The 26,981-nt window shown below is 37.5% G+C and overlaps 1 protein-coding gene across 8 annotated transcripts in view; it reads left to right on the plus strand.

The window, feature by feature from the left end:
• MEIS2 (Meis homeobox 2) overlaps window positions 1-26,981 on the plus strand; it is a 224,536-nt gene that overhangs the window by 172,478 nt on the left and 25,077 nt on the right. The gene's annotated exons all lie outside the window — the stretch shown is intronic.

A 26,981-nucleotide genomic window follows, 5' to 3' on the forward strand; every position in this document is an offset into this window, starting at 1 on the left:
TTGGGTAAGCCAAGATTTTGTTTCCTTTGCACTTGATGTCTACTAGATGTTTGAGGGGATGATAACCTTTACTAAAAAGCACATGGAACCAAAATGACCAAAAATCACAGCCAGGCAGCTGGTGGGAGGAGGGAACATAAGATTAGTGCTGTGCTTGCTGTGAGTTTCATTTCCTGTTTCATTGTTTTATATTGTGATTATAGAAGAAAGCATTTTTCAAAACTTTGGGTATGACTCACATTCCACTGCTGCTGACTTTTCATTCCAGCTCAAGCTTGCCGGTTTGTCCCAGCCCTTGTCAGAGATCTGCCTTGTTCTCTGGCATTTGATTGAAAATGCATGCAAAGGATTTTTTTTCCACCTTGCAAAGTAAACATTGGTGAGATATTAAATTAGGCATGTATTTCCAGACATATCTTATCTCATAGAGTCATAGCTGTAAGCTGAGGTTTCAGTCTGTATATTGACCTCTTATAGCAAACTTCCTTGAAACACAAGATAAGGGGGAGGATACAAAACCTTAAAAAGACATTATGGAGGGAATGAATGGTAGAATGAATTACACACCAGCCTTTTTGTCTCTTAAAAACAGAATTTAGATCTGATAAATGGTTCAGATCTGATAAATGGAAAGAAATCACCTTGATTTAAAAAGAACTAATGTTGCTTGCTAAGAAATGGCCATGGAAAGATTTCATTTAATTTTGATCCCACACAACTAGTGTTTATAGTATGCAGATAGCACACTTGGGTTCTGCTAGCTGCATTGATTAATTGGGATTAATTAAGGATCAGGTTTTTAATTGCCACCTCAAATATCTTAACAAATAATTGGAATATAAAAAGTAATTCATAACACATCAAAATCCTGCTGTTTTCTTTTTCATCTCAGCAAGCTGTAAATAATGGTAAGGTGTGATGCTTGAAAATGGTTAATCAAATATTTTCAGTAAATTCCTGTATCTTAATTGGAAAAATATTGGAAGATGTTTTACAGTTTCAGAATGCATCATTGTTACCATTTTGATTCTTTGAATGCATTCTTTCTTTAGCACTGATGCATATTGCTAGGGCACTTACAAGATAATTTCAAAAATGTGTACAATTATGTCTAGCATTACAGAAAGTGTCTAAGAAACTGAGTTATGAATCAATCCTTTCAAGTTTCACTTCTGTCATGATTAAACTTTACTAAATGTAACTAACTACATTCTCATTCTTAGGGTTGCCAGATTGCAAACTAGAGAGGGATCCCATTCCTTTAATGATTGTGTGGAAGAGAGAAGTTCACCAAGTGTGGCTTGTTACCAGGTTGTATTGACAAGCAAAACCTGATGAAATTTCCCTTCTCCACAGTTATTCAAGCCTTACCCTCTAAATGACTCTATTTGGTAGAGATGATCAAGGTTAATCCTTTCTTGTCCTAATTTTTCAGTTGCTTTTTAAATATCTGGTTTATCTTTCCTCCTTCCACCTTTTCCTTTGTTCTCAAGTTACTGTGTACTTCAATTGCTGCAAACTGAGTTCAAAGTGCAAAGTTTGCATTCAGTTAACTCAGTGGGGAGAGGAAGAGAGAGGAGAGGAAGATAGCATTCTTGCCTTCCCTGTAGGCTCAAACAGAAACAAACTGTGGCAACCTCAACTTCTTTGTGTATTTTTCTTCATTAATAACTTTTGACACCTTGACCACACTCTGATATTGCTTAGCTGCATGCTTTTATCTGTGATATGTTGGTCATGTAAAGGCATGGGAGCCCTTTTCAGTCTGACAAACCCTACTTAGCAGCCTTTCTACATTTAAGAAGCTGGGAGAAATCATACTGAAGTGCCTTACAACAAAATTTCAAGCAAATTAATGCCTGCTACTTTTAAACATTATATAACAATATCCAAAGGAATATTGCCACCTGGCATCATTTTCAAAGGCCTTATTCAGCAGTCAGCCATCAGGAGAAAATGTTTGGCTGGGACACAGAACAGGGCTTTTTTAGTTACAGCATTCCATCGGTGGAATTCCTTCCCAGGAGAGGATCAGTTAGACTCCTTATTACTACTTTAATGTTCAAAATTTGCTTTGAATTTAGAGAAAGGAACTTTGCCAGGCATGAGAGTCACTTTTTGACCCCTGAGACACTCTGGGACTCACATAATTGTTTTTATTTTTTAAAAGATATATAAATTATAAAAAGGGTGGGAGGACATGTCGGTAAAAGGAAGTGCCCAAAAGTCAGTGTCTGGTTTTGAAAAACTGGGACTTTTATGTTAGAGTGAAGGGGGCATGGGGAATACAACCCGTTTAAAAGGTGGATTACCTATCCAAGAGGCTTTTAAGGAAAGCAATTCATCCTTTTTAGCCATAAAAGAAGGGGCTCAGTAGGGTCCATGGCAGGGAGGGATCAAGCCTGCAAAGAGAGTCCTTTTTCTCAGTTCTTGTGGTTTTTTTCAGGCTATATGGCCATGTTTAGAGTCCTTTTTTCATGTCAGGAGCAACTTGGGAAACTGCAAGTCACTTCCAGTGTGAGAGAATTGGCCGTCTGCCAGGACATTGCCCAGGGCATGCCTAGATTTTTGACCGTCCTGTGGAAGGATTCTTTCATGTCCCCGCAAGAGAAGCTGGAGCTGAAAGACAGGAGCTCATCCCACTCCCCAGATTCAAATCACTCACCTTTCGGTCAGCAGTCCTACTGGCACAAGGGTTTAACCCATTGCACCACTGGGGGCTTCTAAAGGGAGTCTTGATGGGCCACAAAGTCGCACTTTGCCCCTTCAGCTTTGATTGGTGAAAGTTAGTGTATCCATTATTTTATACATACCTAAGTACTAGGAACAGAATGATTATTCTGCAGAATGCGCACTTCCTTGTTTTTTTAAATATATGTGCACATGGAATGCTGTCAAAGAACTTAATACAGTTTGTATTCATAATAATGCCTAACAATTATTTAAAATGCAGTGTGGATAGTTTGGTTTAAATTCTGTGAATAAACAGGGCTGCACATTTATTCAAAAAGTTGATTGATTGATTTTGAGCTCCAAAGATTCTGAAAAACATTGTGGATTCAGTCAACTTATGCATTTATAAAAGTAAATGTAAGGCTCCTCTAAAACTAAGTGGTCATACTAATTGAGATTCTGTTCTTAAAATAGTCTTCTTGTTGGCAGCTGTTGTGTTATTGGCATAAAACTAGTATAAAGTTCTAGCATAATACTTTATGATTATCTAGGTAAGATTTTAATACGAAAGAAAGAAAGCATATAAAATATGCTTCGGGTTTAACTTGGTGTGCTGATACTTTAATTTTCTAAAATTGTTAAAGTAACATTGGTAAACCAGAAACAAGTAATGTGCAAAATTATTGGTGTTGGAATATGTTTTTGATTTTACAAAACCATTAAAAAACACACATTGCATGTCCTGATCATTGCAGTGGATGTGAACCATGTGGTCTAGGAAGTGTGCATTCTGAAACACACTCTCCATTGGACTCATTCATATTACTGGCTTTTGACATTAAATAAGATTCAGGGATGATTTATGGGATAGTCTTTTGACAAGAGCTGGAATCTGAGATGGAGCAGCTTTTACTGGTGCTTGGGACTGTATTCATTATCTCCTTGTGTAATGCAAGTATTACATTTAGTCAACTGAATTATGTGGAGTTCACTGAGATTCTCTCTCATTCCCTGTAGTCATTGTTCCACTCATAATAAAATTATCCTATCAATTTGTCACAAGAGGAATACAGGAGATCACTAAATTATAGCCATGTGTGCTTTTTGCTATACAAAAAGTGATACTAACTTAACTGAAATAATAATAAAACCCTCCAGTCTATTTTTAAATAGTTTGTAGAGAAAAGAGCAATTAGGAGATGGGAAAGTCGATTTCTGAGCTCTCCATACTGCAAACATTGTTTTTCTAATTAAACGAAATGACATTTCTACCATGTAAGGAAAAAATACAGAAGAATGGGGAATGCACTAAATAATATGTCAAAATGACATCTAGCCTCCCCTATGACTGATTAGTTTGAAAGATTCGCAATTGAAGGTGGAAGATCCATTTTGCTTCTTCTCCCATCCCCCTCACCTGCCTGGAAATTGTGATGTTATACACACAACAAAATAGCTGATTCTGACAGCTAAAAGCTTAGGCTGAGCCATCTTTGTGGCTTAGCGGCACTCTTGAGTACAGCCACACACAAACCTGGTTTTGGGAGTGGCCTCGGGGCAGTCTTTTTATAAGCCTTTGATGCTCTGATGTGTCACAAAGGTGATGTGCTTTGACTCCAGGCGGCAGTGATGACTGATGGCTCTTCATTCTCTAAGTACTTCCTGATGGCTGAATTATGAAGGAGGAGTCTTAAGGGAACCCCTGGAAGGGCAATATGTAGCCATGAGGCTATGCAATAAAGGGAACACATAGGGCACAATCCAGGGAAAGGTAGATGTGAGTAAGCATCACTAAAAATAATCTGAGCCTGGTGACTTAACACAAAGTACCATCTGAGATTCATTGTTTTCAATGGTACCTCACAACTTTTGAGTCTTTTGTATGGATTCAGAAATAAAGGCTGTGATCACAATCAGGACTTAATGTCTTTTGGCTGTGGCTACTATCAGAAATAGAGTCTGTAATTAATATCAGGCCTGGCCCACGATTTTGTCATGTCTGAGATGAAATAGAATTTGGTGCATTGTCCCCAAATCAGCAAAATAATTTTGGCATAGGATGAAGAAAATTGCACAAATTCTTCTTCGTATCTCTGGCACCAAACATGGTAGTAATAATGTTAACAATTTGCTGCCGTTTTGACTTCCAGAATCTGTTTTTTTTTGTTTTGTTTTGTTTTTTTGCAGTTTCTCCTGGTTAGCAGCCTTGGTTTCAAGAGAACGCATTTATTCTCTTGGGACCAGGACTGCACTTTGCTGCTGAGCACACACTTACAGCTTCTGTCCAGCAGACAGATATTCGTACATGAGGCTATCAGTAAAATAAATAGCCCCAATACCGCTACAGGATTTCTTATCTACTATTTGGTATTTTATTAGTAATATTGTATTTGATGTATTTGATTACAAGAAACAACCCTATCTCATAATAAAGCTCTTGTGGTAAAATATATTCAAATATATTGTGCCTCTTTTTGCGCAGTGTTAACACACGTTAGCCATGGTGGCACTGCCATTGTCTCTGAACGACACTGTCACCCTGCACTACTGCTGTTGCCCAGTAGCTGTTTGGCACATTTAATCTAGCATTTATTCTAGCTGCCATGGGAGACCCGACCAACACCTCCGATTCAGTCAAGATAGCCTCTTGCCTCACAAGAGCATGCAATTCCATCACTACAGAAAGAGAGTGTCATTGATGACTTAGTAATCATTACAAAAACCTTGCAAGGTAGATTATTTTTCATTTATGTATGCTCACATATACATGTGTATGAAGGGGTAGTACCATGTTGATATATTTTATATTTATGTGAAATAAATGTACCATATATAGTCCCAACTGTGCCGTCGCGGCCTGGAGATCTATAGTAAAAAAAAAACACACACACAAGGACGTGGCAACTTTTCCCCAGGGGATTGCTTCTTGCCTTCCATTAGAGAACTGGAACTCTTGAGGATCAACAAAACACTAGAGATAACTCGAAATAGGCTTTATTGTTCACAAAGAGTTATCTTTGTTAGGCATTAAACTTGATGTTCCCAAAGGGGTAAAGAAAATATACATTACAGTTTCTGGTTGTCTTGGGACCCAGGAGTTCTCCGCCTGAGTAGCTTCCAAGTTTTCTCTTTCTCAATGGCTATGAAGTCGGAACATTCACAAACCCAGTCCAATGGCCTATATTGAAGGCACAAAGTCTTCCTCTTGATGCCAATGGACTGGTTTGAAGGCTCTTAAGATTCCTCAATGTCATCCAGGTGAGCTGGGCATGAAGTATGAATCTTAAGGGTATAAACCTAAGAATTGGTGGTAAGAAATGACTTGACCAAGGGCTTTGAGCCAAGCCTTTCACATGTCCATGTTTTGAGCTATTTGGTGGTGAAATGAAAAAGAAAGCACTGCCCTCCTCCCTAGTAAGGGGTGGAGCCAAACAATTGAGCTGGGGGAGCAATTCAACCGATGCAAAACAACATTGATTGACAGCTGTAGATAACCAATCAATTCAACTATATATTTACAAGGTAAACAGGCAAGTTTGGACATGTTCAAACCTTTGCAACTTAAAGTTTTACATACAGGTGGCGCCAGTTGCACCGTCACACCAACTGTATGGTCAAGTTTTGTGTCCTTAGAATCCCTGATGTGGAAACCAGCTATATTTCTGCCCATTGACTATAACCACTCCCCTAGCAATGATATAGACTGTTGTGTAATGTAGTAGTGTTCCAAGAAGTTTTATAGAAGTATAAAACTTTGCTTCAAAACCAAGCTGCCTAATCCAACCAACCTAATTCACCCCCACCTTTACGGATTCCTATTTCAACAAGAAATCTCTAAGTCCTGACACTGAATTCAGTGTTCAGACAGTGATTTCAGGCCTTCCATAGTGAAATAGATACTACTCCATCTGCTACTTCTCATCTTTTACCTTACCTATAAATAAGTGCCATTGACTTCATAGGACTTACTCATGGGTAAGCGTTTGTATTCTCTAGTTATGTGCTCAGCTTGTATGTTTTGGAATAGTAACAATGAGTCCAGTGAGATTCACCTATTAGATATGGAAAATGAGAAAATATTACATTTTGCCTAGAAGGAAACATAACTTTGTGTCAAAAAAGATGTCGGTGTCTGCTAAAAAACTGATTAACAGTTTATTATTGTCAGATTTTAATTGTGGTATTTCCTGCCAAAGGATTATTCCCTACAAAGCCTGTGGATAAGAACCATGAAGAAAATAAGATGTAAAGCAAGTCTTTGTTCCTTGTATTCATTGCTTCCAACTTGCCCCAGGAAAACAATGTTAGCTGTGTGTCTTGGAATGAATGTTTCACCAAATTATTAAGTATTAAATGGAACCCCTATTTTCTGAACCTCAACAGAAATTTCTGATTATATAGCTTTGAACTCAGCCAATTCAAATACAACACTTTTCCTGCACAAATAGCCTTTGCTGACCTATGGTATTCCTATACATTTACATTTTTCAAACAATTTAGGAACCATATTGTTTTACATGCCATGTGATGACATGTAAGTAACAGATCTAAAATTGGATCTAATGGAGGAAGTAGGGAGAAATAAGAGGGGGCAAGGTTGTCAGTAGGTGAGTAGCCATGCTCTTTGGTTGCAATGACTTGGGCTTCAATGCAGTAGGACAGGGGTCCTCAAACTTTTTAAACAGAGGGCCAGATCATAATCCCTTAAACTATTGGAGGGCCGGATTATAATTTGAAAAAAGCATGAGTGAATTCCTGTGCACACTGTACATATTTTATTTGTAGTGCAAAAAACACTTTAAAACAATACAATAATTAAAATGAAGAACAATTTTAACAAATATAAATTTACTAGTATTTCAATGGGAAGTGTTGGCCTACTTTTGGCTGATGAGATAGGATTGTTGTTGTTGTGTGCTTTCAAGTCATTTCAGACTTAAGTTGACCCTGAGTGAGGGCTGAGTAAATGACTTTGGAGGGCCGTTATCTGGGCCCCAGGCCTTAGTTTCGAGACCCCTGCAGTAAGGGATGAGAACAAAAATGCTAACCCAGAAGCATCAAGGAAAATATGGGTTTTCCACCTATTAAATCAGTGGTTTTCAACCTGTGGGTCCCCAGGTGTTTTGGCCTACAACTGCCAGAAATCCCAGCCAGTTTACCAGCTGTTAGGATTTCTGGAAGTTGAAGACCAAAACATCTGAGGACCACAGGTTGAGAACCACTGTATTAAATGGACATAAGGTTGACCAAAAAACTCCAAAATCTTACTTTGTGTCTACCATCTTGTCTTAAAGGCGCTTCTCACTAAAGGTATTCTGAGTATTGAGAAGCTTATTGCAATCCCACAGTTGCCCGTTTTAATAAATTCACGAAGCATTTTGAGGAGGATGTTCTGGTTGACAGAGGCCAGTAGTGGATATCTGCTGAAACATGAGAAAGGGCTTTTGGTTCACTTTCTGTTGTCCTTTCAAATAATAGGAAGACTTTTATATTCAGACAGGCCTTTGTCATGTATTTGAATTACAATTGAAGGCGCTTTTCTCCTTAATGGTATCTTTTTAAACGTGTTTCAATTTGTTTTTACATTTAAATTGTATTTAGTTTTGAATGTGAATGTTATTGTTAGATGCTTTGAGTGCCATATTTCTCAGAAAGAGAGATAAATAAATACTTTAAACTTGAAAGGATAAATGAAAAAACCTGTTTGTAGTCCGTATGTCTTGAACTGATTTCCTGACCACATAAGGCTGATGGCAGTTCCACTTTCCATATATACTGGTGGGAGAAGGTGAGGTTGCACAGCATGCACTATATAGTCCAGTTCTTCTTATGGGGTTTGGTATCTTTCATGATACTGGTCATTTTGTGGTTCATAATAACTGACCAAATATGAGATACTTCTTTCATATGGATGAGGAAAAATGTTTTTATTTATTCTCTTACACAGAGCTCTAGACATCTTCTATTATATTGTCAGCACAGGTCTATGATTTAAATATGACCTGAAGCTGATGTGAGAGACTAGGTGACTAAAGCAGAGGTAGAATTCATCTCCATAGATGTTAATTCAATGTAGTACAGTTTTTTCTTTAAAAAATAAAAAATAAAAGTGTACGTTTACTTACTTACTGAACAAAATTCTACTCTAAATCATGAGATCTCAGAGAAGAGCAGAAATAAAACAATATAAAGCATTTAAAACAATTCCAGATTAAAGCAGTAAAATAATTTAAACATAATAAATTAAGTATTAAATGAGTTAGTAAATTAACAGAGTACATTTAAAAGTAAGTTTAATGTTTTGGCTTCACAACAAAAGAAAAGCAACCTAATCTCCAAAAGGAGGAGGTATTCCCAAATTCAAGCACCACAGAGAAGAAGGTCCTATCCTATGTCCATCCATATCATACTGCTCCTACTAATATGACATAAATGACAACCTAAAATTTAATGAGACAATTAAAGGAACATTTCATTCTGTATGTACCAAGAAAGCACAGTATTTTCCTAACATGGGGCTTGAATGAAATAGGCATTCGCTCTGATAATTCCATTGAATTATTATTTCATTCTAGACCCATGTTGTTACAAATATGCCTATTTCATACTTGTACCACTATAACCCAATACAGGCAGTCCCCAAGTTACAAACATCCAGCTTACAAACGACACATAGTTAAGCACGGGGGTGAGACAATAGTAAGTGAGAGAAATCTACCCCTCGGAAGGGAAATTTATCCTGAAAGAGTTATCACGGGGAAAAGGTGTCTCAACTGAAGTTTTCTCACCAATTTTTTTATTTCCACAGCAAGCCATTTTTTTTCCAAAATCCAGCTATTACAGGGACAGAAAGTGAGGTCTTCTGAACAGGGGCAGAGACAGCAAAACAAACTCCCCAGGGATGTTAGCCCTCTCCTATGCTACTCTCTTTTGTGTGTGTGTGTGTGTGTGTATGGAATTACGCTTAAAAATGTATGTATTCTGACTTTCAAACAAATTCAACTTTACTCGTAACTTGGGGACTGCCTATACAGTAGACTCTTCATTAACTGGAATCCAAGCAACCAGAACTATCAAGTAAACAGCAAAAAATAATACTTTAAAGAAACATTAAAATAAAATCCTTTTTGAAGAAATGTTACATTAAATAACAATTTTCTTTATTTGTCCTAATTTTCTTTTAATTACTATATTCCAATAATATCAAATCAATACTGAGTTTATGTCATGGTATAGTAACGGGTACAGTATTAGGAAGGCCTATTTTAAAAAATAACTCTCATCCAGCACCTACCAATTCCCAAGGGTAGCTGTTAACTAGTGCATAACCACTTCAAAAAATTCAGATGTGTGTGCATTTCCCTTGCATCCTGTAAAATTAGTTGCTATGAACAGTCTGCATGTGGTTAAAGGTAGAATGTGGGAAGGTGGAATTACACGAATGAAGAAAGACTAATCAAATGACATGACTATTAAGAGCAAAGTCCATTGCAAGTAGAGCTATATTAGTGCTCAGTAGAGCTATGTTGGTGCCTTTTAACCCTCCTTGTGTGGTCAGCCCATAGTCAGCATGCTAAACGAGCTATTATTGTGGGTTACAACGTTTAAGGAGCCCTGTACATATATGGGTGTGTGAATGTGTATGTGGTCCCAGGCATGCATTGCCCTCCTTGTTCTGGATAGGAACACCTTAGAGTTAATGAAGATTTATAAATGCTTAATATTGAAATACCATAATGAATTGGAAACAAGATCACTTACCAGAACTTTTAAAAAGTGGTAGTCATTGCAGAACACAGATCTATTTCTTGATGGGTGAAAAGAACTGTGTGAAAGCACATGATACTAGTCTTTCAGCACTTGCACCTCCTTTGAGCAACAATAATCTTATTTTCAATTTAAGGTCCTGGTTCTGACTTGCAAAGCCCTCAGTGCCCTGATTCTGCAGTTGCTTGCGTGTTCTCACAATCTTCTCAAGATCTCTAAATTAACCCAACAGTGCCAATTTCTTACAGCAAGAAACATAAATAGTGGCTAAGAAAGCTCAGATCTGATCACTTTTTCTCTCTCAAGAATTGCCAAAGTATCTTTTATACGATCATATTAGGTCTAGTTTAGGCTAAACCACAGAGTATGGAATTAGCATAAATTTGTTATGGCAAAGTTTAATATATGTTGTATATGTTGGAAGGATCTAAATGTGATGTTTGCTGATATACACCTTGAGAACGGAACTCAGTGTAATGTCTAGTAGTAAACTATTTAACTAACAGAGATACATGTCACCCATACAGACTAAATTATTAGCCATTTTGTCATTGTGAGTGAGCTTTCTCTTCATTTATCCATTAATCCTTAGTTTGTCTAGTCAGGCTAAGAAATGCTTTTATATATTTTGGTCAACTCAGAATATATAGACATTACAATTCCCTTCTCTTTTGTTTAAAATAATCTCAGGTATTCCAGATTACAAATAATTTTAAATTTTCGATTAATAATTCATGAAAAGCAGGACATACAGTATTCTGGATGGAGACTTATAGTGCAGAATTTCACAAGTTATCAGAGATATAGGATGCAATCATATCAATCAGTAGATTTTTGAAGAAAACTTGTCTTTTCACAAAATTAATGAGTGGGACACAAATGCCAAAATTTAAAAAGGAATTCTGGAAGTGCCATAATGAAAATAATAAATGGCGTCTGCATGGATCGCAATATGGCTACACTTAAAAATTGGCTTACTGTATCAATAGTACATGAGCAAACATTCTTACTGACTTCTTTGAGACCAATAAATAGCCTTTGGAATGCAAGCATTGAAATTTTTTGTCATGATAGATTACAACTTCAAGGATCATTAATTGCACCTGCCCTGATCCAACAGAGCATATGTGCAGCAGCCAGGGCTGTTCAGACATAACCCAGTAAAAGCACTTAAAATCCCAATAGTAATCTGTTTGGCAGTAAAGAGGGAGCTGAAAGGATTAAATTCAGCCTTCCTTCCATCTTGCTTTCCCCCTTCTTTAAACAATGGATCAGTAGGATTCCATCATAATTTCCTTGGTAAGATAAACACAGCTTTAGCTACTAAATTAGTTGCTAAATTGAGCTAGAGAATTGTGTGTACACCACCTATTTGTACCCATTGTCCTTTTTGTGGGGATATATGCACAGAAGTTTATTTCCAGAATTCTTTATCAATCTTAGTGATTTATTGCCTACTATTTTGTATTGCATAGCGTAATGGCCTACCTAGCCAGTTTTAATTATGAATTTTAAACTTGTGTCTTATGTTTAATCTTTGCTTGTGTGTTGTAACTCGCTTCGAATCACAAAGAGAGACGGGTAAGAAAGAAATTATTATTATTATTATTATTATTATTATTATTAATGGAGAATTCTAGAGAAGCCAAACCTTAGTGGTGGTTTTGTTAGACCTAATGCAGATATTACCCAATGGTGGATTCTGTCTTATGGTGACTCTTTTATGTGTGTTTGTTTTTGGCAATATTTATTCAGAGGAGTTTTGCCATTGCATTGCTCTTAAGGCTGAGTAAGTATGTGTGATTCACCCAAGGTACCCCATGAGTTTCTGAGCAGGGATTCAAACCCTCGTCTTCCCAGTATCACTACTCAAACTACTATGCCATGCTGGCCTTCAGCATGCATATGTATACTTGTATGGTGGCATTTAGGTATGATTGTCCAAGATGCAGGTCTCTACAGGGGCCAGGAGTGAGTGATTTATGCCATACGGGGCTTTTTTAGTTAGTTTGTTTTAATTGAACCTCTTTCTTATACCACATTACAGCACATTTCTGTATATAATGTAAGTTCCGCATTATTCAGTGGGGGTTACTCCAGGTAACTATATATAGATTGCTGGCTTAGTCTCCTTCCCATTTCTCATAGCATCAGCAAATAGCTGAGCAACTTAATTTTCTTTGTGAATGTAGCTACCTACCAGATAGTAAGTCTTTCTGTGAGAGAGAAAGAAAAGGAACAGACTGGCCATAAGGAATGGGGAATACACAGATGGAAAGGAGCACAAGAGGTATTTCACCTATGCACAGTCTATAAAAAGAGTTGGTGTGATGTTAACAGGATCAAACTGGGATACGATGCTGTGTAATGGAGCTGGAATACAACTTACTTGTTGATTCAGCCTGAGTTAGGGTGTTAAAATAGTATAATTAATTTAATTTGTATCTTAATATGTATAATTTATTGTGTTTTTATAGTAATTTTTAAAATTATGTTGGAAACTGTCTTGTTTGACAGCCCTAGCAGAGAGATGGGCTATAAATTAAACAACTTCATAACTGAACAATTCAGGGCAGACCTGGTTCAGAGCAAGCTTGACATGAGAAAAACAAGAATTTCAAAGAGCTCAAGCATAAACAATTTGCACGTGTTTCAGTGGGATATGAGGATGGCATAAGAGGAACAGTGTGTGGAATATGGAGATTGTATATGCAAAACAGAAAGTGTGCAGAATAGATGTTTATTATTTTTGCATATTATTTGTTACTTTCTGCTGAATATAAGAAAGGGAAATTAAGAGACAATAATTACATTTAAGACAAGTATTTGTTGGGGGATTCTGTGGAAGTAGAATGTAAACAAGTATGCAATCAAAACTGAAAATACAGATAAGCAACAAGTGTAGTAGAAAAGTCTACTGGAAAATGTGAACAATGTTTGGGATGCAATTGGAAGTAGCAGGGCTCAAAACTGAATCTTTGTGCAGTCAAAATATGGTAAATTAAAAAGGAGAACAACATGGATGATTAGATGCATAGAGAACAAAATATATGAAGAAAAGCTGAAGAATTTGGGCATTCTGAACCTGGCGAGGAGAAGATTCAGGAATTACATGATTGCAGTCTTTGAAGAGCTTCCACAGAGAGGAAGGCACATGTTTGTTTTCAGATGCATTCATGAATAGAACTATGTCTAATGGTTTCAGTCACAGCAAAGTAAATTTCGATTGAAAGTTAGAAGGAAGCTTTCTGGTAAGAGTGATTCAGCAATGGAACCATCTAGGGACTTCTATGGATATGTTCATAAAGTGGCTGGACCTCTATATACTTCGGATCCTGTATCTTGAATTCCTGCATTTCTTCATTGATGGAGAAAATGAGCCTTTGGGACTTCCAACACTATGATTCTGTGACTCTATGACTTCATTATGTTTTTTATAAAATGCAAACACTACAACTGGCAAGAGCAATGATTACACAGAAACAGATGCTTGTACATGAATAGATTAGTCTCAAGCTTGAGACCTATGCACAGAAACAAGCAACATGCAAAAGAAAAATCCTCTATATGTAAGGGTTGGTTTTGCTGGTTATTATAAAGTTTATGCAAACAGATATTTGACACTATCAATCTGTTTTTTTGTGTCTGAAGTGTAAGGAAATAAATTATAGTTTTCCTTCAAGTCCTCTTGCTTCCATCAAATCACCAGTATTGCCAAAGCCGATTTGTTCTCTTCAGTGGGGAGATTCTTACTCACTCTATGTTTTTTTTAAGTGCCTATCACTGCTATTCATTTTAACGGTAACTACACTATTAATTCAGATCATTAATGCCATACAGAATCCAGCGTCTGCTATTTTTCACTTTCTCACTTTGCTCCTCTTATGAGCAACCACTGCTGAGAGGCCTTAAAGAATGGCTTTATTGAAAAGAAAGTTTTCTTTGTACAGTCTTATGCTAATTAGTACCTTGTTTGTGGTTTCATGAGATTTATAAGAAGCTGCCTGGAGCTCTGCATAGAAAATATCAGACTGTCTCCCTATCCGTCTATTAATTTGTTTATCTTTCCATCTTACCACCTATCTGCAGAAATTTAAAGCAGGGCAATAACTTTGAGTCCAGTGACACTAATGCAGCATTAGATTAAAAGAATGTTACTTTATACAGGCGTAAAAGTAATTTAGAGGCACTTAGAGGAAGCTGTATACTTAACATGATTCTTGGCCAGTAAAGACAGGTTGATCCCACTCATTTTGGGATTGCTAATTTGCAGTTAATTAGGAAGATTGATTCTGTTCTGTGATGCATAGTTTCAACTCCAAATGCATCTTTCTGGTTTCTGACACCAGTCTGGTTTTCAACATCATGGCACAGAAATAATTGAATGGCATGGATACTCACAAAATAGTAGCCGTAGTTATGGTTTTAGAAAATGACAAAAATATTTCTCTGGCTCTTCTTGTGGTGGAAATTCAATATTATTTATATTTAAAACAATGCTTCATTTACATTCAGCCTGATTGAGTACATTTTAACAAGGAATTTTATTTTTAAGTGTTTGCAAATAGTATTTTTAAAATAAAGCTATATGTTGTAGTCATGATGCATGTGTGTTAAAATTTTAAATGTAGATTTAAAAACAAGGTTGTCATCGAAATCAGTGCTAGTCCCAGTGGGAACCCATACTCTTATGCAAGGCACTTTAAGGCCTAAAAGCCATTTCTAAGTCTATCTGCAGCCCTGGGATAATTCCTACTCCCGTGTCTGGTCTTGTTTTTTGCTTTCTTTTTCACAGGACTTCAAATAATATTTCTGAAATTTTCTTGTATATACAGAAATAACCTGTGTCCCAAAAACCTCTTCAGATACCATTTTGAAGAGTGCATCTATACACCTTCCTCTTCCAGCCCATGCATCTCTCTCTCAGCCAGGCAGTAGTCAAGGCTGCTTAATGAGAGCAAACCTTTTCTTCCATTAAATCCATCTCCTCAACAGCAACAGAACTGTCCAGCATGGCTTATAATACTGTGCATATTAAAACATCATTTTTCATATTTACTTAGATGTGAGTTTGTAAGACACTTTTTAAGCATTTATATTTCCCCATCATTTTATTATAGGACCACGGTTGTTGCCCTGTGTTAAGGCTACAAAAAGGATCTAACCCAACTTGTATGTTAAAGCTAGTCAGATAAATTGTATTTTAAACCCACATGTCTGTGATTATGAATGCAGCATACAGACAAAGGGACTTGCAAATCCATGTCCAAAATAACTGTATTCAATACAACCCTCATATTCGTGGAGGTTATGTTCCTGAATAAGTGGAAACACAAAACCACGGATAATAATGAATCATATTGAAATGAATGAATTTTGCCAGCACTTAAGGAAAAATCCTAGAAAAGTATTCTATAAGGCCAATACCTGAAGTTTGCCCACCTGCACCAGACAAAATATGTCCTCTCAAGGAATTTTCTAGCTTCTCCAGGGTGACTTAAGGATGTCATCATATTTGCCGCTGGAACCCAGCAGTGCCTGGCAGGGGAAACCCATCACCTCACGCCCTACATCGCCTAACTTACCCCTGACCCCATCACATGGGGGAAGTGTCTGCCACCAGGCCTCCTCCGGGCACAACACAGGAAGCCTTCCATGTTGCTGCTGCAGCATATGGTGGCTCCTCTCCTTTTGCACCATGGAGCCCCGCCAGAAGTAGCTCTACATTGTGGGATGGGAACCGGGGGGCTCCTTGGGGCAAATGGAGAAGAACTATATGGTAATTTCCAGTTGACACATATGATAGAATCACCTGGAAGATGTAGACATTTCCTAGAGTTTCTAAAGAGAACATATTTGGTCAGTATCAGATAGATGAAACTACAGGTATTGGTCCCACTGGTATGAGGGATGTGATATTTATGGAAGTTTCTCTGTTGTGAAAAGCTTTGCAGCATTTGAAGCTCTTCTGTCTATTTGAGTGTGGGTGTGATATTTCAATAGTATTTTAAGTACAACCTCTGTCCATCTAGCAATATTTAAATGGTGTATTTTGATAAAACCCCAAGTTTATATTATGATATCAGAAGAACCTAAAACTGGGAGTAGCAAATAATTTGGATGGGTCTTTACTGACAAGAGAATTTTGCTGACCAATATATTCTCTCTAAAATTTCATTATATTTCTATACCTTCTCCTGAACTTTTCTGTCATTCTTACTGTTTTTAATTTTCCTCATATTCCTTTTTGCAACATCATCTTTCTTGTGGACATGCTTCAGGACACCCTTTGCTAACTTCCTGCCCTAGACCTTAGAAGGGTCATTTCAACACACCCACAGCCTCTGTCTAGTAATTCCTATCAGCTAGCTCATTTCCCTTTGGTTGTATGTTTTAAAAATCCTGTTCTGACCTTGAATAGGCCTCTCTATCTTTCACAATCCTGCTGTGGGTGCTACCTAGTCTGGAAGTCTCTGTGGGACTTGCACCAGCCTGCAGTATTCAAATCTCCTGCTCTGGGGCTTCCCTAGGTCAAACTCACTTCGGAATGAATGTGACCTGGGGAAGCCCTGGAGCACAAGGCATTTGAAGGGAGGATCAGTTTAAGTGTGGGAGGAGAAAAGTTTCGTGTTCAGGCAAAGTCTTATTGTTTTAAAACTAGTTTTTCCACCTTTGCATAGAGTCCTTAGAGATAACAGTAGCCCAAATTATAGTCTTCCTGGCTTTTAGCATGCCACAGTATTTACCTATATATAAGAAAAATGGCTAATTCAGTCTTTGGTTGACCTGGACTATGACTTTGAACCAGTGGACTGTTTTTATATTGAATGTTTATAATTGCTTTTAATTGCTGTTTTAACCGTAACTGTGTATTCTAATGTATTGCTTGGCATCTGATGGTTGCCTGTTGTAAGCCGCCCCGAGTCCCTCTTCAGGGGTGAAAAGAATGGGATATAAGTGCTCGAAGTAATAAATAATAATACATAATTCAGTTGAAACTATGTTCATTAAAACATGAACAGCCATAAAAAATATTCAAAGGTAAGAGAGCAATGTGTGGCATGACAGGCATATTGTGTTCTGTCTTTGAGGACAGGCTGCGTATGGCTAGGGGAGAGAAACTGTTAGCATGTGTTTAAAAATGCAAAGGTAAGAACATGCCATTGATTGGTACTTTGCATGTTTATTTACACCATGCTAGTAGTGTTAAGATGTCTAGCTGTAATGATTGAAAACAGCCTCACTGTTGAAAAGTAAGTGGTTGCTTCAGCATTGTTTGGCTGCAGTAAATCATCAAATGTGTAGGCCTAGTTCACAAAAATAAAGAAAAGGATACTGCTCTAAAACATGTAATTTCATTTCATGAAAAAGATAAGGATTAGAACTGGTATTGTTACTCTCCTATGTTTACTTATTGACAAAACAGAGAAAGAACAAGTAGCTACTTTATACATACATGCATTGTACATGTGTTTATGTTTGGGCAAAATATGTACATATATCTTTAAAATGACAGTTAAAATTATTGGGTAGTACATAATCCATTCTTGGAAAGAAAGAAGCCGTATGCCTGCAATATGCCTGATACTAGCCTGTCTCCTGGTTACATAATACAGTATGTAAAAATACATCTGTCTTAATGTTACATTGCTGAGATTTTGAGTCCAGGAACAACCTTGCAATAGGGACAGAGTGACCTTTTGAGAAGGGAAAAAACCCCAGAATGAAATGAAAAACACTTTCATTTTCCAGAAATATGCATGAAAGTAAAAAATTTGACAGCATGAAAGAACATAAGCAAATATATCTTTTTATTTGAAGATAAAAAAGAAGCAGAAACTAGATAGGGAAAGGAAAAAACCTGTGAAAAAAACAGATGATGCAGTTTTTACGAATAAGCAGCTTAATGTATCTTGGCACCCTCAGTAAGCCTTGTAGGAGCTCAAAGTGCCTCAGGCAATCTGTGAGCAGAATAGCAATTTTATTACTTTGTCATTAAACCAATTTCACAGCAGTATTGTTTGTTAATGAGCAGCGGCAAACGAGCGAAGATGTCACACACTGGAATAGCAGTGAGATTTGTGACCCAAGCTCTGAGCACTAGGATGGAAAGACCATGGCTATAAAAAAGGAAATACTTTGGGATGAAATGCAAAGTCTATACAGCAGAGCTTGTGTTTATGAGCTACCATTTTGCTAAGAGCTGTGAGAGAAATAAAGGTCTGGAAATATGCAGTTAAAACAGGGCCTATAAAATTAAAACCAAATTAAAGCATAGCAGAGGATTACTGCACAGGCTGTACTCTACAAAATATATCTTAAGTGATGAAGTCAAATCTAAATCAGTTTTGTTTGAATTCCACTGGCATTTATGAAATTATGTAAAAACAGTAACAAATTCCAAAACAAAGGCAGCTGCTTCCCACAGTCCTCTGAGTTCCTACCAAGAAAATGTGGGTCGCTTTGCATAAATTCCACTTTCCTAGTTCATAATTAGAAGCTCACCTTCAGTCTTCCAGACAGAATTTATATTCAGGCATACACTTGCATGTGAATACTGGGCACATAATGGCAGCCCAGCTCTGCTGCTAAACAGTGAGTCAAAATCACATAGCAAAGATAGATTGCGTGAAGCTGAGCGTTGCATCATTTGATGGGGACTTTTTTTTTCCTTTTTGGAGCCAGCACACTGGTCTTACAAAGAGATTGGGAGGCAGCCTTGGGGGATACAAGAAACAGTGCCAAGCAGGCACATTACTGAATCCCTGCAAGGCATCTCGAGGTGAGTTTGCTGCCTGAGCTGTCTTTCCATGTTTATACATAGGAAAAACTAGTTCAAGCAATGCAATAAGTGGATCAGCATAACTGACTTAGTGTGAAGGGAAGGGGAGGGAGGGAATTAGCCCACCATTGTGCTCCTTTGCACTCTGGATCGGGAAATACTTTTGCTGTCTGGACTTGCTGCTGAACGACCTTACTCCTTTCCTGTAATAAAACCCCACCCAATCGGTTTTCATTGTAATTAAGTTTGTTTAGCATAATTACTATCCTCGAAAACACAGATGCATATCAAATGCTTCCCATTCTGTTGTGATTTCTTCTATTCCCCCTTCCCCAGCGCTACCCACTCCGCACCTTAATGTATGTAAGTGTATCTAAGCAAGTAGTGTACTGTATATTTGACTCACATAAATATGATAAAGTGCAGAAAGGGAATCAGTACATTGCAATGCACGTCTGAGGGAGACGGAGAAGGAAGGAATGGTGTGGGAGGGAGGGAACATAACCAGACTGAACAATACAAGTCACTTCAGTTCACAAGAACACTGATGTTTCCGACCAGTGATTAATATTTTTGGAGGGGTGCTTTTATACCTTAATAACTCATACTTGTTTTTTGGCTGTTTAAACTTAACTCAGCAAAGGGGACACTGCAGGAAGTGCTCATTGTTGAGCAGTAGGCGGTGCTCACAGTATTGGGAGCTCGGCTTAAGACTGTTTTCTGCCTGACAGGGCAAGACCCCTAGACAAATCACTGGCTGGGTCTATGATACTTGGCAGCCATTCAGGGCTGGTCCTCTGCCAGCAGTATTACTAGATAGCCAGACAGATCAATTCGCTTTTACATTCCCGCCATTATTTATAGCACACTGTATATCTGCTCTTGCTTATGAAGTAATGATTAGCAAATACAGTACACATAAAACAGAAGCATTTGTTCTGTAGAGGGCTCTCTGCTGCTGATATTGCAGATAGTTTTACAGGTCATAGAGTCTTAAGAAGGATTTAAAGGGCATGTCTTGTGTATCATTTGTTCCCCTGAAAATGATGTTCCTTTCCAATTTTTCCTGTAACTGAAGAAGATATAAAAGGTTGTTGAATAGTGCATTTAACAGAACCCCTAGATCTATTTTATATACACAGAGGTGTAAAGAAAATACACAGAGAAATATGCATTATCTGGCAAGCAGGATAATCAGCATGTTGAAAGATGTTTTCTTTTCTTTTTTAATGCAGACTTCTAGCTTTTTTAAAAAAAATGTTCCTTATATTTTAAAAAGAAAGTAATTAAATGTGTTTTGAGGAATCTATATGATTGGAAAGTATGCCAACTATTTCATGATCTGACCCTTGGCATACAACATTGAAAGCTCACTAAAAATATCAAATTTACTTATTACAGAATACAGCAGGTAATTCCATATATCTTTGTACATTAAATGCGATCTGTAATTTTAGCAGTAGTGTTCATATCTTTATTAAACTGTCATAAGGCAAATAATAGCATTTAACAATTTTGCTTCATCCAGCAATTCCTAATATATCCTCTGTGTTTCATTAACAGCTCAAAAGGCCATGAATTTATAGATTCATATGCCAGGTTGCCAGTGATGATACAAAATTGTGTCTGTCCTCAGCGTGGGTAGGATTAGTGATAACCACAGATTTTGAGTGGCTGCCATATTGAATGTAGCCCAGTGAGCCAGAACTTAAAATGGGAGTGGTCTAGCAACCTGTGCTACTTAAAACATCCCTCCTGGTGAAACCAATAATAATATTATAATAATATAACAAAAACTTTATTTCTAGAGTGCTCTCTCTCCCCAGAAGGACTCGGGGATGTTTACACATAAAAAGGCAAACATTCAATGCCTTGAAATGGGTACAAACACATCAAAATAATACAGAATAATGGATGGTATCAGCAGAAAATTTACAATGAAGGAATTAAGCAATAAAACAAGAACAACCCATTAAGGCATAAAAACTAAAACATAAGTAAACATTACAGTGTATACTCTAAGAGCAAATTAAGCTAGGCTTGCTCCCCAGTTACAAGAATGGTGTATTACAGAGGTGAGTTGCACTATGGATGTTTATAAAAACAGTATAATATTGGTAATTCTGTATTCAGTTCCCTTTTCTGATAATGACCAACACTGTCCATTAGCTGTACTAATCTTTTTGTGGTGCTCAAGACCACCTCAGACTCTCCTGTGATTTTTAGGGATATATTTTTGGCACTGAAATGAATAAAATAAAACTTATGATGAAAAAATGGAATATTGCGAAAACGTTAATTTAGTGAATCTTTTTTTAAAAAAAAACTGACTGCTCTACTTGGAAGAGGTTTCACTTCCTTGTTTGTTTTCATTTTGACAGCCATTTGTGATTTGTTGTGCATTATCATAAATAATAAGTACATCTAATAGATAACTTTTTCCAGATAGAATAGGTCAATTGGCTCTGAGTAGCATTTTTTGCTTCTTAAAACAGCATGAACCAAAAAATATAGGATTTTATACATAATCTAGATTTTTGTAGAGCTGGATAGAACTATAATTTGAGGATATGTGATATGTTCAAATGTTTTTGCATAATGAGTAAGTACTGTGTGGTTTGGCTCTATGGATCCTATTTCTCTGTGTATGATAGAAAAGGAGATCAGGTGTGTGTCTGTGTTGGTTGGAAATGCTGGTCTTCCAACAAAACGTTTGAATGTGAAAAGTTGCTGATCACTATTTCAGTAATGGCCCTTGCTACTCCTCCAAGATAGTTGCTGCTGTGTCATTTCTGGAATCTAGCAACTCTAAATGTGAACACATTGTGTGTTTTCTTTGCAAGATTTATTCAGAAGATTTATTTGCTTTCCTCACATAGTGAGTTTCCAAGGCTGAGTGGGGATTCAAACACCACTCTCCAGAGTGTCCACCAAACCACTACACCAGGCTTCCTCCTCCACCAGCATACTCCATTCTATTTTAATTCCTCCTTGTTTTTCACTCATACTACCATATCTGTGGTTGTTATGGCATCAATGGTGGTTATGCACACAATCCTTTTTTACAGTACACAGCCTTTAGGAATCCCCCCCCCCCTCGCTCACCCTCCACCCAAAGGTTCTAACCACTTATTTATTTAGGGTTATATACTACCATTCAATGTTGCTGTGGGATTATCCATCCCATGATCTTCCTTGACACAGGATATAGACCCTAACTTCAGAGACAGCATGTTGTAGTGACTTGGGTGTTGGGTAAGGACATAGCTGGTTGCTCTTCTCCCTCTGTGGCCAGACAAGTGGCAAATGCGATCCAGATGGAGAGTGTCTCAACAGCTACAGAAGCCAGTCATGATGCAGGTATACCATCAATACATGCATATATACATACATGTGGAGTCCACATTGTGGACATACATGGAAGGTATTGCAATAGAAATCAATAAGGGTTATTCTCTTGTACATTTGCATAGAATAGCAGCTTTAAATTAATGTAAACTATCACAAGAGAAGACAAAATGGGTAGAAGCAGTAAAATGTAGCACAGTATAGGTGCATGTTGCTTGATAGTTTGAGAGGAAGAAGAGGTATGATGAGGATGAACATGAGCATGAGGATGGTGCTATTGTTGGTATATATCAAACAGTTACTATGTGGTACCTACCACCTCTTCACACGGGGCATTTTCCCCCATTTTGCTGTTTTGCTTTGCGCCAAGGACAGGGCCTGCCATGTACCATCACACAATGCATAGCATGTCCTGCCCACTTTGCATTCAGAGTCAGGGGGAAGCACTGAAAGGCGCTTCCTCCACAACTACGGGGAGGAAAGTGTATTTTGGGTAGCTCCGATGGAGCCACTCACACTTTTCTCCCCTTTTTTCCATGTGATGACACAAAGGGCAGCGGGGCAATGTGATTTGCCACCCTTTCTGCCATCTGATGGGTGATGAGGGGAGGAGGGAGGGCAGGGCGTGCACCTTCCCTTTTCCCAGCAATTTCCAGTGTAATGGCACGGCCCAAAAAGGCCATGTGAAGAGGTCCCTAGAGATTATAGAATCCATTAATTCCCCAAAATAATAGTACTTTGATCAGTGGAAACCTACCTAATCACATGCTTCTTTATTTAGTTCTACTAACATTCAGCCCAGTGTCAAACCAGTTATAGTCTTAAGGCTTCTTTTCATATACGCGAGTCCTTACAAAACTCCTTCATTTTTCAAATTCAGAAGTTTCCAAGCCATAAAATTCTTGGAACATCATATATTTACCACAATAATTGAAGTACAAAAAGGAATAGCAGCAGATATTTACAAAGGAATAAACCTGACAATATAATTCTGTAACAATGGACATTCTTGGAACTTACTACCAAGATTTTCCCCAGTTGCAGGTTTTAATTTATCAAAAATTGTATATTGGGCACATTTATCACAATGCTACATCTCGTTGGTATCATTGGCTATCAGCTGTCCCATCCAAGTCACAAACATTAGTTTTTGAAGAGACAAATTCAGGTTCAAAGGATGGGAGTGTTTGGTCCACCATATAGACCAGACATGAGTTAACAGACATGAACAGGTCCAGATCTGATAACTCACTGTAATGATGGCTTGACTCCTCTATATTTTATAGGTTTCATTTCTTACACAGAGAAGTGCTCTCTTAAAGTTTGTATACAAAGCATGTACTTCACTATTAGCTCAGTGACATCATTTCTTTCTCCCATTTCCACTCCTCCACCAAAATATTCAAATATTCAAATATTCAGCTGGATTCGTAACAATCTTTCTTTTAGTAGCATGATATATATGAAGATCTCTGCTCAAATTCTTTCTTTGGCACCTGTGTTAATTTCACTGGCAATTGAGGAGTAGAAAGGGGTTACGAGAGGGAAGAAGGATTTTCTTGATCTGGGAAGAAATTCACTACAGGGGTGTACAGGGTAACAATAACACTGTATTTCTAGCATGAACTGTGAAAGGCTCTATGAAAGCTGTGATCGTAATTGCAGTGTGTATGAAACTAAAGTTTGAACACTTGTGAAGTAAAATGGTTTCAACCAATATTCTTGCTAAAAGAGCTTGCAGCATTGTGTATACGTATATTTTAAGACTTTCAAACATACTTCATTGTAGATAATGCCTATGCCAATGAGAATCTATGTGAAGGTAACTTGGGATGCCCAACATGCAAATTGCTTCACCAGTACAGACCTTTTAATGGGCTGCTTGGAAAGCAGGTAGTTGGGTAACTAAGTCCCAGGAGATTGTATAAATCTGGTCTTCAGTAACTAGCCCCAAGGCAGATAGGAAGTCTCTGCCAAAATCTGAACCAGTCTCCTGGTGCTTTATCTAGCATCTTAGACAAAATATAGTACTTCCATTCTTTCAGTATTTTTCTGTAGTGAAGGCAATACGCAATAATATTTAATAGCTTCCACATACAAAAATAATACCTACTGCTTTGCATTTACCAAATGTTGTTAAAACATCACCTAATTAAACACTGAAAGCAAGATGAGACATTTGATAACAGTAAAAACCTGTTTCTTTGAAGCATATGCTAATGCACATTTCTCTTATATAGTATATAGCACAAGATAAAAATGCATAAAGTATATCATAAAAATATGTTAAGTGTAACAGCATAAAAATAGCATAAAAGACATAAAGTTTCTGTTTCCTTTTTAAAAACATGTATAAAGTGCTATGTCGTTTCACACTTTAACTTTTCTGTAAAGTCATATTGAGTACAATACCTAGAATGAATGGCTGAGAACAGGCATTTTCAAAAAAGAATGCCATAAGTTGGATATACATTAGCACATATCATCTGTTTGTGGTGCCTGAGTTCTCTGTGCGAGTGTCGTATGTGCCAACCAAAGAATCGTTCTTCTGGAACTGATTTAAATGCTGTTGATGTTACTGTAGTTCATGATAATTGACTATTGTTGCCTTTGGATCAGACCATCAAGTAACATTTTAATGTTGTAATTATGCAAATAACATTTGCTTAGGTGCCCTAGATGGTTATGAAATATCTCCTTCCCTGGCACAGTTATCGGCATAAGAAAATTAAATGGCCTACACATATGCTGAACTCTACACTCAAGTTTCTAAAAAAACTACAATATGCAGATCTAGGAGAAAACCTCAGTATTTCATTTTTATGGACAACTGGTGAATGACTTTTACCCCCCGAGGAGGTTAGGTCGCAAAATGTGGACCAAGTTGTCATATCCGCTTGATAGTTTAAAACCGATTGCCCCATTACAGAGACTTCAGACTTCCCCTGGAACTTGTATTAATTATGGACATTCTGTGTACAGCACTTGAGCTTCAAAAGTAGTGACCCAGGACAAACATAGTCAATGCTTCATGTTTCACCCTGGATATCAGATACACTAAAATTCAAGGTAGTTCCCCTTTCCAAAAAGTGGGCAATGTAATACTATTCGTTTTATCATTTTTTTAATATTGAGGGCATTCTTGCATCTCTGTGTGAACAGAATATATTTTCCCCTTACATAAAGTGTCTTCTGTAATGTTTCCATGGTATTACATTCCAGTCTTAGACATGGAAGGCATGGGGTAGATCTGAGAAGATCACTGGCACCTTTTGAACACTCTTCATGGCTGGCATTGAAGCCCCCAGTGTGCATTGGGTTAAACCCTTGTGCCAGCTGGACTGCTGACCAGAAGGTCAATGGTTTGAATTCAGGGACCAGGGTGAGCTCCCATCTGTTAGCTCCAGCTTCCCAAACTGGGGTGATGAGAGACGCCTCCCACAGGATGGTAAAACATCCAGGCATCCCCTGGGCAACATTCTTGCAGACACCAATTCTCTCACAACTGAAGCAATTTGCAGCTTCTCAAGTCGCTCCTGACACAGAAAAAAATACCTTGCAGCCTAGTTAATACCTTGCACCATTCTAAATGGACATGTGGGAGATGCCACCTGATCTTCCATTGCCCTAGTAAACCATTATGCTGCTGTGTGAGTTTGTTGAGCCAAGACTATTCTGCATTCGAGTTTTGCACTCAATATGATCTGAATGACTTTACATTGTTTACAAAAATGCTTAAATGTATTAAACATATTTTCCCTGTGGCTGTGAATCGTGCAGTGATTGACTCTCAGAAAAGTTTCCATCATCAATGTTTGCTTCTTTCTTTGAAATCTGTGCTTATTTTTGCTTGCTTGCTGCATAACGCTCATGTCATAAGATTAAATGTCTTCTTCTCGTTCGGCTTCAGCAGAATACTTTAGCAAGTGTATTTGCTTAATAATAAAAGCCCTTTTAAAGAAATCTATAAAGATTTACCACACAGTCTTGTGTGTGTTTACTCAGAAGTAAGCTTGTTCTCAGCAAAGTAGTCAGAGCATTTCAGCCACTAACTAATTTAATGGGAAGTGGATTGACCAGAAATTCGAGATAATTAGCATTTTTCACTACTGTGAACAAGCTTGCTTGTCTTTCAGTAAAAATATTCTTCTGACTAGCTGACCATATTTAGCAGAGGTTGTGGACATTTCTTCTTCAGCATGAGAACAAATCTACAATTAAAGATCCTGCATTTAGGAATCTACTTTTCCTTTTATTAATTCGTACTTAATACATGATTGGTGGAAAGGGAGAAGAGAAGCAGTACAAGTTAAGTGCAGTTCAATATTTTTCAGGCTCCTTCAGTGAAGGGATATTCATGTACCTTATTTTGAAATTGCGTTGTGATGCTTGCTGATATTTGTTTCAGAGT

Source organism: Anolis sagrei, chromosome 1, assembly GCF_037176765.1.
Source record: "Anolis sagrei isolate rAnoSag1 chromosome 1, rAnoSag1.mat, whole genome shotgun sequence".
NCBI classification, from domain to species: Eukaryota; Metazoa; Chordata; class Lepidosauria; order Squamata; family Dactyloidae; genus Anolis; species Anolis sagrei.